The sequence below is a fragment of the Solea senegalensis genome, unplaced genomic scaffold, assembly GCF_019176455.1.
Source record: "Solea senegalensis isolate Sse05_10M unplaced genomic scaffold, IFAPA_SoseM_1 scf7180000013228, whole genome shotgun sequence".
Lineage (NCBI taxonomy): Eukaryota > Metazoa > Chordata > Actinopteri > Pleuronectiformes > Soleidae > Solea > Solea senegalensis.
The window spans coordinates 1-12517 of record NW_025320781.1 but is presented as its reverse complement, the minus strand read 5'-3'; the positions used below and the strand labels follow the sequence as shown (position 1 = coordinate 12517).

At 42.6% G+C, this 12517-nt stretch overlaps 1 long non-coding RNA gene and 8 other non-coding genes across 10 annotated transcripts; 8 read left to right on the top strand and 1 right to left on the bottom strand.

The window, feature by feature from the left end:
• The first annotated feature begins 1809 nt into the window (after positions 1 to 1809).
• On the top strand, positions 1810 to 1973 carry LOC122760221. The gene has a single exon (XR_006358342.1). It is a non-coding gene; the product is annotated as a U1 spliceosomal RNA (small nuclear RNA).
• A 1746-nt stretch (positions 1974 to 3719) lies between these two features.
• LOC122760217 lies at positions 3720 to 3883 on the top strand. The gene has a single exon (XR_006358338.1). It is a non-coding gene; the product is annotated as a U1 spliceosomal RNA (small nuclear RNA).
• Positions 3884 to 6687: 2804 nt separating this feature from the next.
• On the top strand, positions 6688 to 6851 carry LOC122760225. The gene has a single exon (XR_006358345.1). It is a non-coding gene; the product is annotated as a U1 spliceosomal RNA (small nuclear RNA).
• On the bottom strand, positions 6729 to 12295 carry LOC122760216. 2 transcript variants are annotated; one of them, XR_006358336.1, is made up of 5 exons: positions 12188 to 12295; positions 10106 to 10179; positions 9170 to 9243; positions 7066 to 7139; positions 6729 to 6848 (listed from the first exon to the last, which is right to left on the bottom strand). It is a non-coding gene; the product is annotated as an uncharacterized LOC122760216 (long non-coding RNA). The 2 variants fall into 2 exon arrangements; XR_006358337.1 differs by lacking the exon at positions 12188 to 12295 and adding an exon at positions 11840 to 11867.
• LOC122760220 lies at positions 8000 to 8190 on the top strand. The gene has a single exon (XR_006358341.1). It is a non-coding gene; the product is annotated as a U2 spliceosomal RNA (small nuclear RNA).
• LOC122760223 lies at positions 8792 to 8955 on the top strand. Its single transcript, XR_006358344.1, has one exon. It is a non-coding gene; the product is annotated as a U1 spliceosomal RNA (small nuclear RNA).
• On the top strand, positions 9724 to 9887 carry LOC122760222. The gene has a single exon (XR_006358343.1). It is a non-coding gene; the product is annotated as a U1 spliceosomal RNA (small nuclear RNA).
• On the top strand, positions 11040 to 11230 carry LOC122760219. The gene has a single exon (XR_006358340.1). It is a non-coding gene; the product is annotated as a U2 spliceosomal RNA (small nuclear RNA).
• LOC122760218 lies at positions 11832 to 11991 on the top strand. The gene has a single exon (XR_006358339.1). It is a non-coding gene; the product is annotated as a U1 spliceosomal RNA (small nuclear RNA).
• Positions 12296 to 12517: the final 222 nt, after the last annotated feature.

Genomic DNA, 12517 nt, shown 5'->3' with positions numbered 1-12517 from the left:
TCACTCTAGTAGTCGAGAGAAATGGAGGGACAGAAGAAAAGGAAAGGTGGAGCAGAGAGAGAGAGAGAGGGACAGAAAACGGAAATGTTGAAAAATAAGTGACATGTTCACCAGGAGGGAAGGTCAGTCAAAATCACTATAGCTTTCATTGCGTTTATCGTTCAATCACCGTCACCACCGCAGACTGTGTGTCTCACGGAGGTGCCGCCTCAGCCCCCTCCCCTCCACACACACGCCCGACAATCAATCCAGAATACCTAGAGATGAATGAAAAATATGATTTGGTTGCATAATGTTTGAGCCACTACAGGATAGTTTATACATGCTGAAATAATAAATAATAATTAAATACAGGTAGCTTTTTTGTTTGCTTTTAATCTATTAGGCTGCAGCTTTGTGGCAGTTTTCTTTATTGTAATTCTGTACCATAAATGATAGTTTGACTATCATTATAATATATACAAGCTCTATATAGTACGACTATAAACTTTATAGGTTGTGTTCACAGACACCTGTCTTTCTGGGTTGTATGTGCAATCATTAATAATATAAAATCAATCATTTAATATATATATGTACACACAGAGAAGTGTGTGTGTCTGTGGTGACCATTGAGCCAAATAATTACACAAATTTCTTTTAACTATCAAATAGGGTTAGAATACACAACTAGAGGTATGGTGGGCTGCATGAGAAGGGTGGCCTGGAATGGCATCAAATTCCCGGCCTGAATTATTGTCCCAGTCCGCCACTGATGGCATATGACATGTATTGACACTGTGTATGGACTGTAACTATTGTAAACTATTACACTTACATAGAATATAGTGTATCAACTAGGGATGTCACGATTATAGATTTTCTTGGTACGTTTATTGTCAGAGAATTAATCACGATAGTACGATGATCACGATTATTATACATTAATTGATTTCACAATGATGAATGTGTAAAATCACATGAACATTGCTTATAGGCAACTCCAGTGTTTGTGCTCCCCTCATCCATGTCAGACAACGCAGGCTCCTCATCTCCCCCAGCATCTGGAATAGCCGCCTTACCAATCTCCACTGACTATGCAACATAACCTGCATTAGTTTTAATTAAAACACCACTGACCTTATTGCTGTTTAAATACTGATTGGAGCTTTTCAGATTGTTCATAGCTTCACCTTCTCAAGCGGCCTAATTGATTTAAAAAAAAAAATTAAACAAATTAAACTGCAATGGATGAAGTCAGTGGATGTTTTTTCTTGCTGTGAATTTGATTCAGAGACAAAATAGTGCTGTTCACACCCTTGACCAGTTGGCGGTAGTATTTAGATTGGTACCCTTCACTAGCAAACAAAGAAAACAGGAAGTGCTCTCTTTTTGAGAGGGAAAAGGGCTTTGTGGGTTATTCCCCTCCACCACTGCTTTTCGCTTCTCTTAAATTTCAGCTGTTGATCAAACATTTGTCAGAATCTACTTCAGCTTTTCATCACTTGAACATATGTGTTTGACAGTTTGACTGTTTTTTGTTTTTACAAGGTTGAAAAGGTTTAATAGATGATTATAGTTTAGGCTTTGATGTGGAAATGTAGCAGTGCATGATGGGAAATCTGACATTTTTATGTAATAATAATAATAAGTGTCTATAAAATAGTCTTTTATTTAAGCCTTTGTGTATAACACTGTATCCAGTCTTGAATTCATGCAGAGTTGCATCACCTCCATAAGTTATGGTTTTGTTAGTTTATACTCTGTTAGCACCAACAGTGATTGTGGTTTGTCCGTGAAACACTCCTCTGTCCATGACATGTACAACTCATACTTACCTGGCAGGGGAGATACCATGATCAAGAAGGTGGTTCACCCAGGGCGAGGCTCAGCCATTGCACTCCGGTTGTGCTGACCCCTGCGAATTCCCCAAATGTGGGAATCTCGACTGCATAATTTCTGGTAGTGGGGGACTGCGTTCGCGCTCTCCCCTGAAAAAGTGTGCAATAAAAACATATCATAGTATGAACCCATTCATATGTAGTGAGATTTTTAGCATAGATGGGAACCAGTCACTGAGTCATTCACAACTGAGTTGTATAATGTAAACCAGATCTCAGTTACATGTGGTAGTTTGATCACATTCAAATGTAGTGAGCATTTTATGCAGGTAACTTTCATTGGTAAAAAAATAAAAAGCTGTGTGTGAGAAAAGCTAAGCCTCACCATTCCCAACGATTGATAGTATTACAGAAAAAAATATAACATAATGTGTGGGAATTTGCCTCTATGTTTGTGAATGAATAGACACAGGGACTGACTTTTGATTTTTTAATCATACTGAATAATATTTTGATGTGCCTAATAAATTGAAAAGTTAGTGCATGTTTTATTTCATACAATTTTAATTTTGAAGGCTTTTAATATTTTCATGAGTGATTCACAAGTGTGACACGAAAAGCAGCTGGAGATAACTAACAATTATATAGAACAATTACTGAAAAAAAGCACTGCTCCAAGTGCTAATCCAAGTGCACAGTCCAGACACTACTAACACTACATCAAGCCAAAACATAGTCTGAAACACAGTCCTACTCCACCCTTGCGTGACCGCAAGAATTTAAGAATTTTTTCAATTTAAGAATTGAAATAAAATTAAGTTAGTTGTAGAACTAATAATATTCTTTACTACTTTACATAGCAAATTATGCTGATTTAGGGTTGTGGTATTATTCTTACAATAGTATCAATATGTGGTTTTAAGGAAAAGAGGAGTTCACAGGTATCATAATTATACTCAATTAGCAACTTACAATTTCTACATCTCTGTTAAGTGAAGTTAAGCTTAAACGAAGGTTTTAAAATTATAGCATTTCTTTGAACAGGAGTCAGTTGCTTGTAGCCAAGCCACTGCAGTTTTTGCATTACATTAGTAACATTACATGTTTTTGTACTACAATATTTGTAAAACATGTTTACGAATGATGTTGATGTTTATTGACATTGTGCATGGAGTGTAGTGTGTCAACAGTAAAACCAGTTGAATACGCACTTAACAAAACACCACTTATTGCTGTTTAAATACTGATATACCTTGGAGATTTTCAGATTGTTCATAGCTTCAACCTCACCTTCTCAAGTGGCCTTGTTAAAAATAAAAATAAAATTAATAAAAATTTAAACAACTGCAAAAGTCAGTGCATTAATTTTTTCTTGTGGTGAATTTGAATCAGAGACAAAATAATGTTCACACACACAACCAGTAGGCGGCAGTATTTAGATTGGTACCCTTCACTAGCAAACAAAGAAAACAGGAAGTGCTCTCTTTTTGAGAGGGAATAGGGCTTTTTGGGTTATGCCCCCCTCCCCCACCAGCTCTTCTTTCTTCTCTTAAATTTCAGGTATTGATCAAACATTTGTCAGAATCTACTTCAGCTTTCCATCACTTGAACATATGTGTTTTACAGTTTAACTGTTGAAAAGGCTTAATAGATGATTATAGTTCAGGCTTTAACGTGGAAATGTAGCAGTGCATGATGGGAAATCTGACCTTTTTATGTAATAAAATGCAAATAGTCTTTTATTTAAGCCTTTGTGTATGACTCTTTATTCAGTCTTGAATTCATGCACAGTCATAGCACCTCTATAAGTTATGGTTTTGTTAGTTTATACTCTGTTAGCACCAACAGTGATTGTGGTTTGTCCGTGAAACACTCCTCTGTCCACGACATGTACAACTCATACTTACCTGGCAGGGGAGATACCATGATCAAGAAGGTGGTTCACCCAGGGCGAGGCTCAGCCATTGCACTCCGGTTGTGCTGACCCCTGCGAATTCCCCAAATGTGGGAATCTCGACTGCATAATTTCTGGTAGTGGGGGACTGCGTTCGCGCTCTCCCCTGAAAATGTGTACAATAGAAATATATCATAGTTAGATCATACCTAAATGTAGTAAGATTACTAATGACATACTGATGCAAATGATGTAGACACAGGAAAATCGTGGATGGGAACCAGTGACTGACTCATTTACAACTGAGTTGTATAATATAAACCAGATCTCAGTCTGATTGGTACTAAGCATCGTAAGATCAATGGTGACTAATACAGACACAGGTATTTGCTTGTGGTATTGGTAAAAAAATAAAAAGCTGTGTGAGAGAAAAACTAAGCCTCACCATTCCCAACTATTATTGAAAGTATTACAGAAAAAAATATAACATAATGGGTGGGAATTTGCCTCTACGTTTGTGAATGATAGATACGATATTTGATACGATAGAAACATATGGTAGTTTGATCAGATCTCAATGTAGTGAGGTAAGATTGAAAGTAATAGAGAATATTATTAGTTCTACAACTAACTTAAAAGGGACATATTATGCAAAATTAACTTTTTAACCATTTTAATTCTGATATTTGGGACTCTGGAGGCCCTACCAGTCGCCAAAGTGTGGAAAAAGAATACTCAGTCATGTTTTCGTGGTCCCCCTTAGTGTAAGTATAGGCGATAAAACGCTCGATGTTGAATTCCCTGCGCTTATGACGGCAGCATGCACATTTCACCGCCAATGTTACCGCCCCACCAGTACGTTTACTTCGTGAGCTCCACCTTAGCTCCACCTTGTCCCTGTGAGAGTGCAGGCGAGGGAGGAAGAGCGGTATTATGTCAACGCAGAGGGACAAGTGTGCTGTTTGTGGCTGCACAGTGGAGCAAAGTGTTTTACAGAGGATTTTATATATGAAGCTAATGTGCCGGATAAAGTCAGCAAACGTGTGTTTGTGTGTTTGCACCACTTCACATCAGACTGCGGCCAGCGGTCGCCGTATTTAGTCAGGGGACGTATTTCACCGACGTACAAACACACACATTGTAAAGAAAAGATCACAAAGAGCTCATAACTGACCATTCTGACATGTCCTAATTAAACATATTTGTTCAGTACGTCCTCCATGACCAGAGCACAGACTCAGTCTGATACTATCACATAAAGCAGCTGTTTACGCTGATCGCCAGCGGCGAGCTGCCTAAACAGCCCGGAGCACTGGAGCTTGTCAGCAGTGGCGATCAGCGGTGCTGCACTCTCTGTGCAGCAGTGCTACACTCTCTGTGTCACCACTGATCGCCAGCTCGCCGGAGCACCAGAGCTGGTCAGCGGTGGGGAGGTCTCCGGAGCACAGTCTCCAGTCTGATACAGCAACATGCAGTTTATTCAGCGCGCCGCTGGCGATCAGCAGTGCTGTTCATAAGTGTTTTTAACTCATTTACAGTTCAGCACTGTTCGGCTCGATCTTTATGTAGTACGTCTCTTCCTGTGACGGCACTCTCGCTGTTTTCTGCGCACGCTGCCATGTTGATATTGTCAGAGAACTAGTGGAGGGAGGGGGAGATGAATAGAGCTGTAAAGCGCTGTAAAGAGGACAAATCAGAAACCCCCTGGAAGAAGTGGGTGTGTGTTTGCCTGTGTCTCATTTGCATGTAAAGGGCCCATGCGCGAAAACCAAGCGTTCTGAAAGGGGCGGGTTTAGCAGGGTTATTGAACTACTATGATTCTTCATCCTTATGGTATTTTGACCAAAGCATGTCACTAACATGTTCATTAGGACACCAGGGAACTATTTTAATGGGGGAAATAGGTTATAATATGTCCCCTTTAAATTTATTTCTCACTTCTAAAATTCCATCTCATTTCACACAGCGCATTACTTCCATCTCTTCCTGAGTGTGCAGCCAATATACGGGATGACTCCATAGAAGGTAGGGGATCACAGTCAAAAACAGTCAAATGTCAAATTATGCCAGTAATTCATGCAGTGCAGAATGGACCATAGGAATTAGGTGAATTGCTCAACCTTCTATTGAAGTGTCTTTTGGGAACTCCACTTTATTTGGACTGAAACATGAATTCTGTTTTGATTTGATGTTGTTTTAGTGTGGGCTGTGCAGTTGGAGCAGTGCTCTTCCACATGTTTTACATTACTTCCACATGTTAGTTATCTCCAGCTACTTTTCGTGTCACACTTGTGAATCACTTGTGAAAATATTAGTCTTTAAAATTAAAAATGAGTGAAATAAAACACACACTTTCCAATGTATTAGGTACACCAAAATATTATGCCGTATAATACAATTAAACTGCTAAGTCAGTGCATCATTTGATAAGGAGAATGTTATTATGGACAAAATAGTGGTGTTCACACCCGAGACCAGTAGGCGGCAGTATTTAGATTGGTACCCTTCACTGGCAAACAAAGAAAAAAGGAAGTGCTCTCTTTTTGAGAGGGAAAGGGGCTTTGTGGGTTATTCCCCTCCACCACTGCTTTTCACTTCTCTTAAATTTCAGCTTTTGATCAAACATTTGTCAGAATTTACCTCAGCTTTCCATCACTTGAACATATGTGTTTTACAGTTTGACTGTTTTTTGTTTTTAGAAGGTTGAAAAGGCTAAATAGATGATTATAGGCTTTGACGTGGAAATGTAGCAGTGCATGATGGGAAATCTGACCTTTTTTATGTAATACAAGTTTATGTAATAGAATTGTCTTTTATTCAAGCCTTTGTGTATTACACTTTATTCAGTCTTGAATTTATTCAGAGTCACATCACCTCTATAAGCTATGGTTTTGTTAGTTTGTACTCTGTTAGCACCACCAGTGATTGTGGTTTGTCTGTGACAGAAATTCCTGTCTGTGATTTGTACAACTCATACTTACCTGGCAGGGGAGACACCATGATCAAAAAGGTGGTTCACCCAGGGCGAGGCTCGGCCATTGCACTCCGGTTGTGCTGACCCCTGCGAATTCCCCAAATGTGGGAATCTCGACTGCATAATTTCTGGTAGTGGGGGACTGCGTTCGCGCTCTCCCCTGAAAAGTTGTACAACAAGCAATATGTCTGCAGTTCGGATACATGCGTGTAGCTGCTAACAGGTCGCTTGTGATCTGCCCTCAATTTGAGCTGCGCTGTGTGGAGAAACAGGCTTGTGGTTGTGGTGGGGGGTGCTTTTGCGAAATAAACCCTTAAAACTGGGGCCCTGAAACTGCGCTCGACAAACCAACTTAGGGGCTCATTTCTGTCACTTACCTAACTGGAGAAGTTGGTACTGGTTCCTTAAACTGCAGCCTCAGGTCTGGCAGGAAGCCGTCGTTGGGGAAAAGCTGTGTGTGAGAAAAGCTAAAATGAATACACATACAGTATATGAAATTGTCGACAGTATGGCACTGCAGGCCCACAGGCCGTAGGTTTAGGCCCGCTAAATTAAGCCCCGAAAAAAGGAGTTCGCTGAGGGGGCTAATTCTACGGGCCTAAACCGGTTGCCTGCAAGCATGCAGCTACACCCTTCTCAAAATGGTCAAGAAAGACATGAAAACCCTGAGTGAAAGCTGGATAGATTAAAGTCTTGGGACTCGAGTAAAGTTAAAATGAAGTCTCACCAATCCCGACTATTATTGATCGTATTACAGTAAAGCTAACATAATAGTGTCGGTTGCATCGGAGCTGTGCAGTTGGGAGAAACAGTGTTGTTCATACCCAGACCAGTAGGTGGCCGTGTTGAGATTGTCACCCTCTCGTGGCAAACAAAGAAACAGGAGGGGCTTCCTTCCTTGAGAGGGATAATAAGCCCTTTGCATTTCGCTTCTCTCGCATTTCAGTCGTTGATCAAATGACATTTGCCGGAGTCCACTTCAGCTTTTCATCACTTGATCTCAAAGTTTTACAATTCCACTGTTTGTTTTTCGAAGGTTAAATAGAGGCGTAATAGATGAGTGTAGGTCAGGCGTTGATGTGGAGATGTTGCAGTGCATGATGGGAAATGTGACTTTTTTGAAGGAATCAAATGTTAATACGGGGATTAAAATAGTCTTATTTGCGGCGATTCTGATATTTTCTTCTGCCGTGGTTCGTCTTAGTGTAGTCACGTTTCGCATTCTGGCCTTGGTGTGAGTTGAACCTTTAGACCCCTGCGAGAGAAGGACTGTGCAGAGAATCACTATGTTTCCTACGCCAGTTGCCGGTCATCGCTTCTCGGCCTTTTGGCTAAGATCAAGTGTAGTATCTGTTCTTATCAGTTTAATATCTGATACGTCCCCTACCCGGGGACCATATATTAAATTGATTTTTGGAACTGGGAGATGGAACAGGGGCTTGCTCCGTCCACTCCACGCATCAACCTGGTATTGCAGCATCTCCAGGAATGGTGCACCCCCCTCATTTGTCCAAGTTAAAGCATCGAGTACAATCTCGGCTTGCGCTTTTGTTATGTGGTGATGACAGTACCTGAGCTGTGCAGTTTGGAGAAAAAGTAGTGTCCAAACCCCAGACAGCGTGGCAGTGTCAAGATTGTCACTCTCTCGTACTAACCAAAGAAACAGGAGGTGCTTCCCTACTGGAGAGAGATCAAAACCCTGTTGCCTTTTGCCTCTCTTACATTTCAGCTGTTGATCAAATGACATTTGCCATAATCTACTTCCAACATTTCATCGCTTGAACTTCTAGTGTTACAATTTGACTGTTTGTTTTTCGAGGGTTAAATAGGCGCAATGGATGATCGTAGGTCAGGCTTTGATGTGGAAATGTTGCAGTGCATGATGGGAAATCATGCACTGCAACGACGGGGAATCAAAAAATCTTTGTCTTTTGATTAAATAGTCTTTTATTTAAGCCTTGGTGTATTACACTTTCTTCAGTCCTGAATTCATGCAGAGTCACGCAGCACCTCCAGGAGCTACGTTTCTGTTAGCTCTGTTAGCACCACCAGTGATTGTGGTTTGTCTGTGAAAGAGTGGCCTGTCCTTGATGTGTACAACTCATACTTACCTGGCAGGGGAGACACCATGATCAAGAAGGTGGTTCACCCAGGGCGAGGCTCGGCCATTGCACTCCGGTTGTGCTGACCCCTGCGAATTCCCCAAATGTGGGAATCTCGACTGCATAATTTCTGGTAGTGGGGGACTGCGTTCGCGCTCTCCCCTGAAAAGTTGTACAACAAGCAATATGTCTGCAGTTCGGATACATGCGTGTCGCTGCTAACAGGTCGCTTGTGATCTGCCCTCAATTTGAGCTGCGCTGTGTGGAGAAACAGGCTTGTGGTTGTGGTGGGGTGTGCTTTTGCGAAATAAACCCTTAAAACTGGGGCCCTGAAACTGCGCTCGACAAACCAACTTAGGGGCTCATTTCTGTCACTTACCTAACTGGAGAAGTTGGTACTGGTTCCTTAAACTGCAGCCTCAGGTCTGGCAGGAAGCCGTCGTTGGGGAAAAGCTGTGTGTGAGAAAAGCTAAAATGAATACACATACAGTATATGAAATTGTCGACAGTATGGCACTGCAGGCCCACAGGCCGTAGGTTTAGGCCCGCAAAATTAAGCCCCTTCGTTTTAAACTTAACTCACCGAGTACTTGCCCTGTGATTGTCCGTCGTTCGTTGACACAAGTGAAATAATTAAACTAAAAACAAACGAAAAAAGGAATTCGCTGAGGGGGCTAATTCTACGGGCCTAAACCGGTTGCCTGCAAGTCTGCAGCTACACCCTTCTCAAAATGGTCAAGAAACACATGAAAGGGCTGAGTGAAAGCTGGATAGATTTTATTTAAGCCTTGGTGTATTACACTTTCTTCAGTCCTGAATTCATGCAGAGTCACGCAGCACCTCCAGGAGCTACGTTTCTGTTAGCTCTGTTAGCACCACCAGTGATTGTGGTTTGTCTGTGAAAGAGTGGCCTGTCCTTGATGTGTACAACTCATACTTACCTGGCAGGGGAGACACCATGATCAAGAAGGTGGTTCACCCAGGGCGAGGCTCGGCCATTGCACTCCGGTTGTGCTGACCCCTGCGAATTCCCCAAATGTGGGAATCTCGACTGCATAATTTCTGGTAGTGGGGGACTGCGTTCGCGCTCTCCCCTGAAAAGTTGTACAACAAGCAATATGTCTGCAGTGGGTTCGGATACATGCGTGTCGCTGCTAACAGGTCGCTTGTGATCTGCCCTCAATTTGAGCTGCGCTGTGTGGAGAAACAGGCTTGTGGTTGTGGTGGGGGGTGCTTTTGCGAAATAAACCCTTAAAACTGGGGCCCTGAAACTGCGCTCGACAAACCAACTTAGGGGCTCATTTCTGTCACTTACCTAACTGGAGAAGTTGGTACTGGTTCCTTAAACTGCAGCCTCAGGTCTGGCAGGAAGCCGTCGTTGGGGAAAAGCTGTGTGTGAGAAAAGCTAAAATGAATACACATACAGTATATGAAATTGTCGACAGTATGGCACTGCAGGCCCACAGGCCGTAGGTTTAGGCCCGCTAAATTAAGCCCCGAAAAAAGGAGTTCGCTGAGGGGGCTAATTCTACGGGCCTAAACCGGTTGCCTGCAAGCATGCAGCTACACCCTTCTCAAAATGGTCAAGAAAGACATGAAAACCCTGAGTGAAAGCTGGATAGATTAAAGTCTTGGGACTCGAGTAAAGTTAAAATGAAGTCTCACCAATCCCGACTATTATTGATCGTATTACAGTAAAGCTAACATAATAGTGTCGGTTGCATCGGAGCTGTGCAGTTGGGAGAAACAGTGTTGTTCATACCCAGACCAGTAGGTGGCCGTGTTGAGATTGTCACCCTCTCGTGGCAAACAAAGAAACAGGAGGGGCTTCCTTCCTTGAGAGGGATAATAAGCCCTTTGCATTTCGCTTCTCTCGCATTTCAGTCGTTGATCAAATGACATTTGCCGGAGTCCACTTCAGCTTTTCATCACTTGATCTCAAAGTTTTACAATTCCACTGTTTGTTTTTCGAAGGTTAAATAGAGGCGTAATAGATGAGTGTAGGTCAGGCGTTGATGTGGAGATGTTGCAGTGCATGATGGGAAATGTGACTTTTTTGAAGGAATCAAATGTTAATACGGGGATTAAAATAGTCTTATTTGCGGCGATTCTGATATTTTCTTCTGCCGTGGTTCGTCTTAGTGTAGTCACGTTTCGCATTCTGGCCTTGGTGTGAGTTGAACCTTTAGACCCCTGCGAGAGAAGGACTGTGCAGAGAATCACTATGTTTCCTACGCCAGTTGCCGGTCATCGCTTCTCGGCCTTTTGGCTAAGATCAAGTGTAGTATCTGTTCTTATCAGTTTAATATCTGATACGTCCCCTACCCGGGGACCATATATTAAATTGATTTTTGGAACTGGGAGATGGAACAGGGGCTTGCTCCGTCCACTCCACGCATCAACCTGGTATTGCAGCATCTCCAGGAATGGTGCACCCCCCTCATTTGTCCAAGTTAAAGCATCGAGTACAATCTCGGCTTGCGCTTTTGTTATGTGGTGATGACAGTACCTGAGCTGTGCAGTTTGGAGAAAAAGTAGTGTCCAAACCCCAGACAGCGTGGCAGTGTCAAGATTGTCACTCTCTCGTACTAACCAAAGAAACAGGAGGTGCTTCCCTACTGGAGAGAGATCAAAACCCTGTTGCCTTTTGCCTCTCTTACATTTCAGCTGTTGATCAAATGACATTTGCCATAATCTACTTCCAACATTTCATCGCTTGAACTTCTAGTGTTACAATTTGACTGTTTGTTTTTCGAGGGTTAAATAGGCGCAATGGATGATCGTAGGTCAGGCTTTGATGTGGAAATGTTGCAGTGCATGATGGGAAATCATGCACTGCAACGACGGGGAATCAAAAAATCTTTGTCTTTTGATTAAATAGTCTTTTATTTAAGCCTTGGTGTATTACACTTTCTTCAGTCCTCAATTCATGCAGAGTCACGCAGCACCTCCAGGAGCTACGTTTCTGTTAGCTCTGTTAGCACCACCAGTGATTGTGGTTTGTCTGTGAAAGAGTGGCCTGTCCTTGATGTGTACAACTCATACTTACCTGGCAGGGGAGACACCATGATCAAGAAGGTGGTTCACCCAGGGCGAGGCTCGGCCATTGCACCGGTTGTGCTGACCCCTGCGAATCCCCAAATGTGGGAATCTCGACTGCATACTCCCTGGTAGTGGGGATCATGCTTCAAGGCCTCCCTGAAGTGTTGTAACAAGCAATATGTCTGCAGTTCGGATACATGCGGGCCGCTAACAGGTCGCTTTGTGATCTGCCCTCACTTGAGCGCGCTTGTGGAGAAACAGGCTTGTGGTTGTGGTGGGGGGTGCTTTGCTAAATAAACCCTTAAACTGGGGCCCTGAAACTGGCGCCTCGACAAACCAACTTAGGGGTCACTACCTAACTGGAGAAGTTGGTACTGGTTCCTTAAACTGCAGCCTCAGGTCTGGCAGGAAGCCGTCGTTGGGGAAAAGCTGTGTGTGAGAAAAGCTAAAATGAATACACATACAGTATATGAAATTGTCGCCAGTATGGCACTGCAGGCCCACAGGCCGTAGGTTTAGGCCCGCAAAATTAAGCCCCTTCGTTTTAAACTTAACTCACCGAGTACTTGCCCTGTGATTGTCCGTCGTTCGTTGACACAAGTGAAATAATTAAACTAAAAACAAACGAAAAAAGGAATTCGCTGAGGGGGCTAATTCTACGGGCCTAAACCGGTTGCCTGCAAGT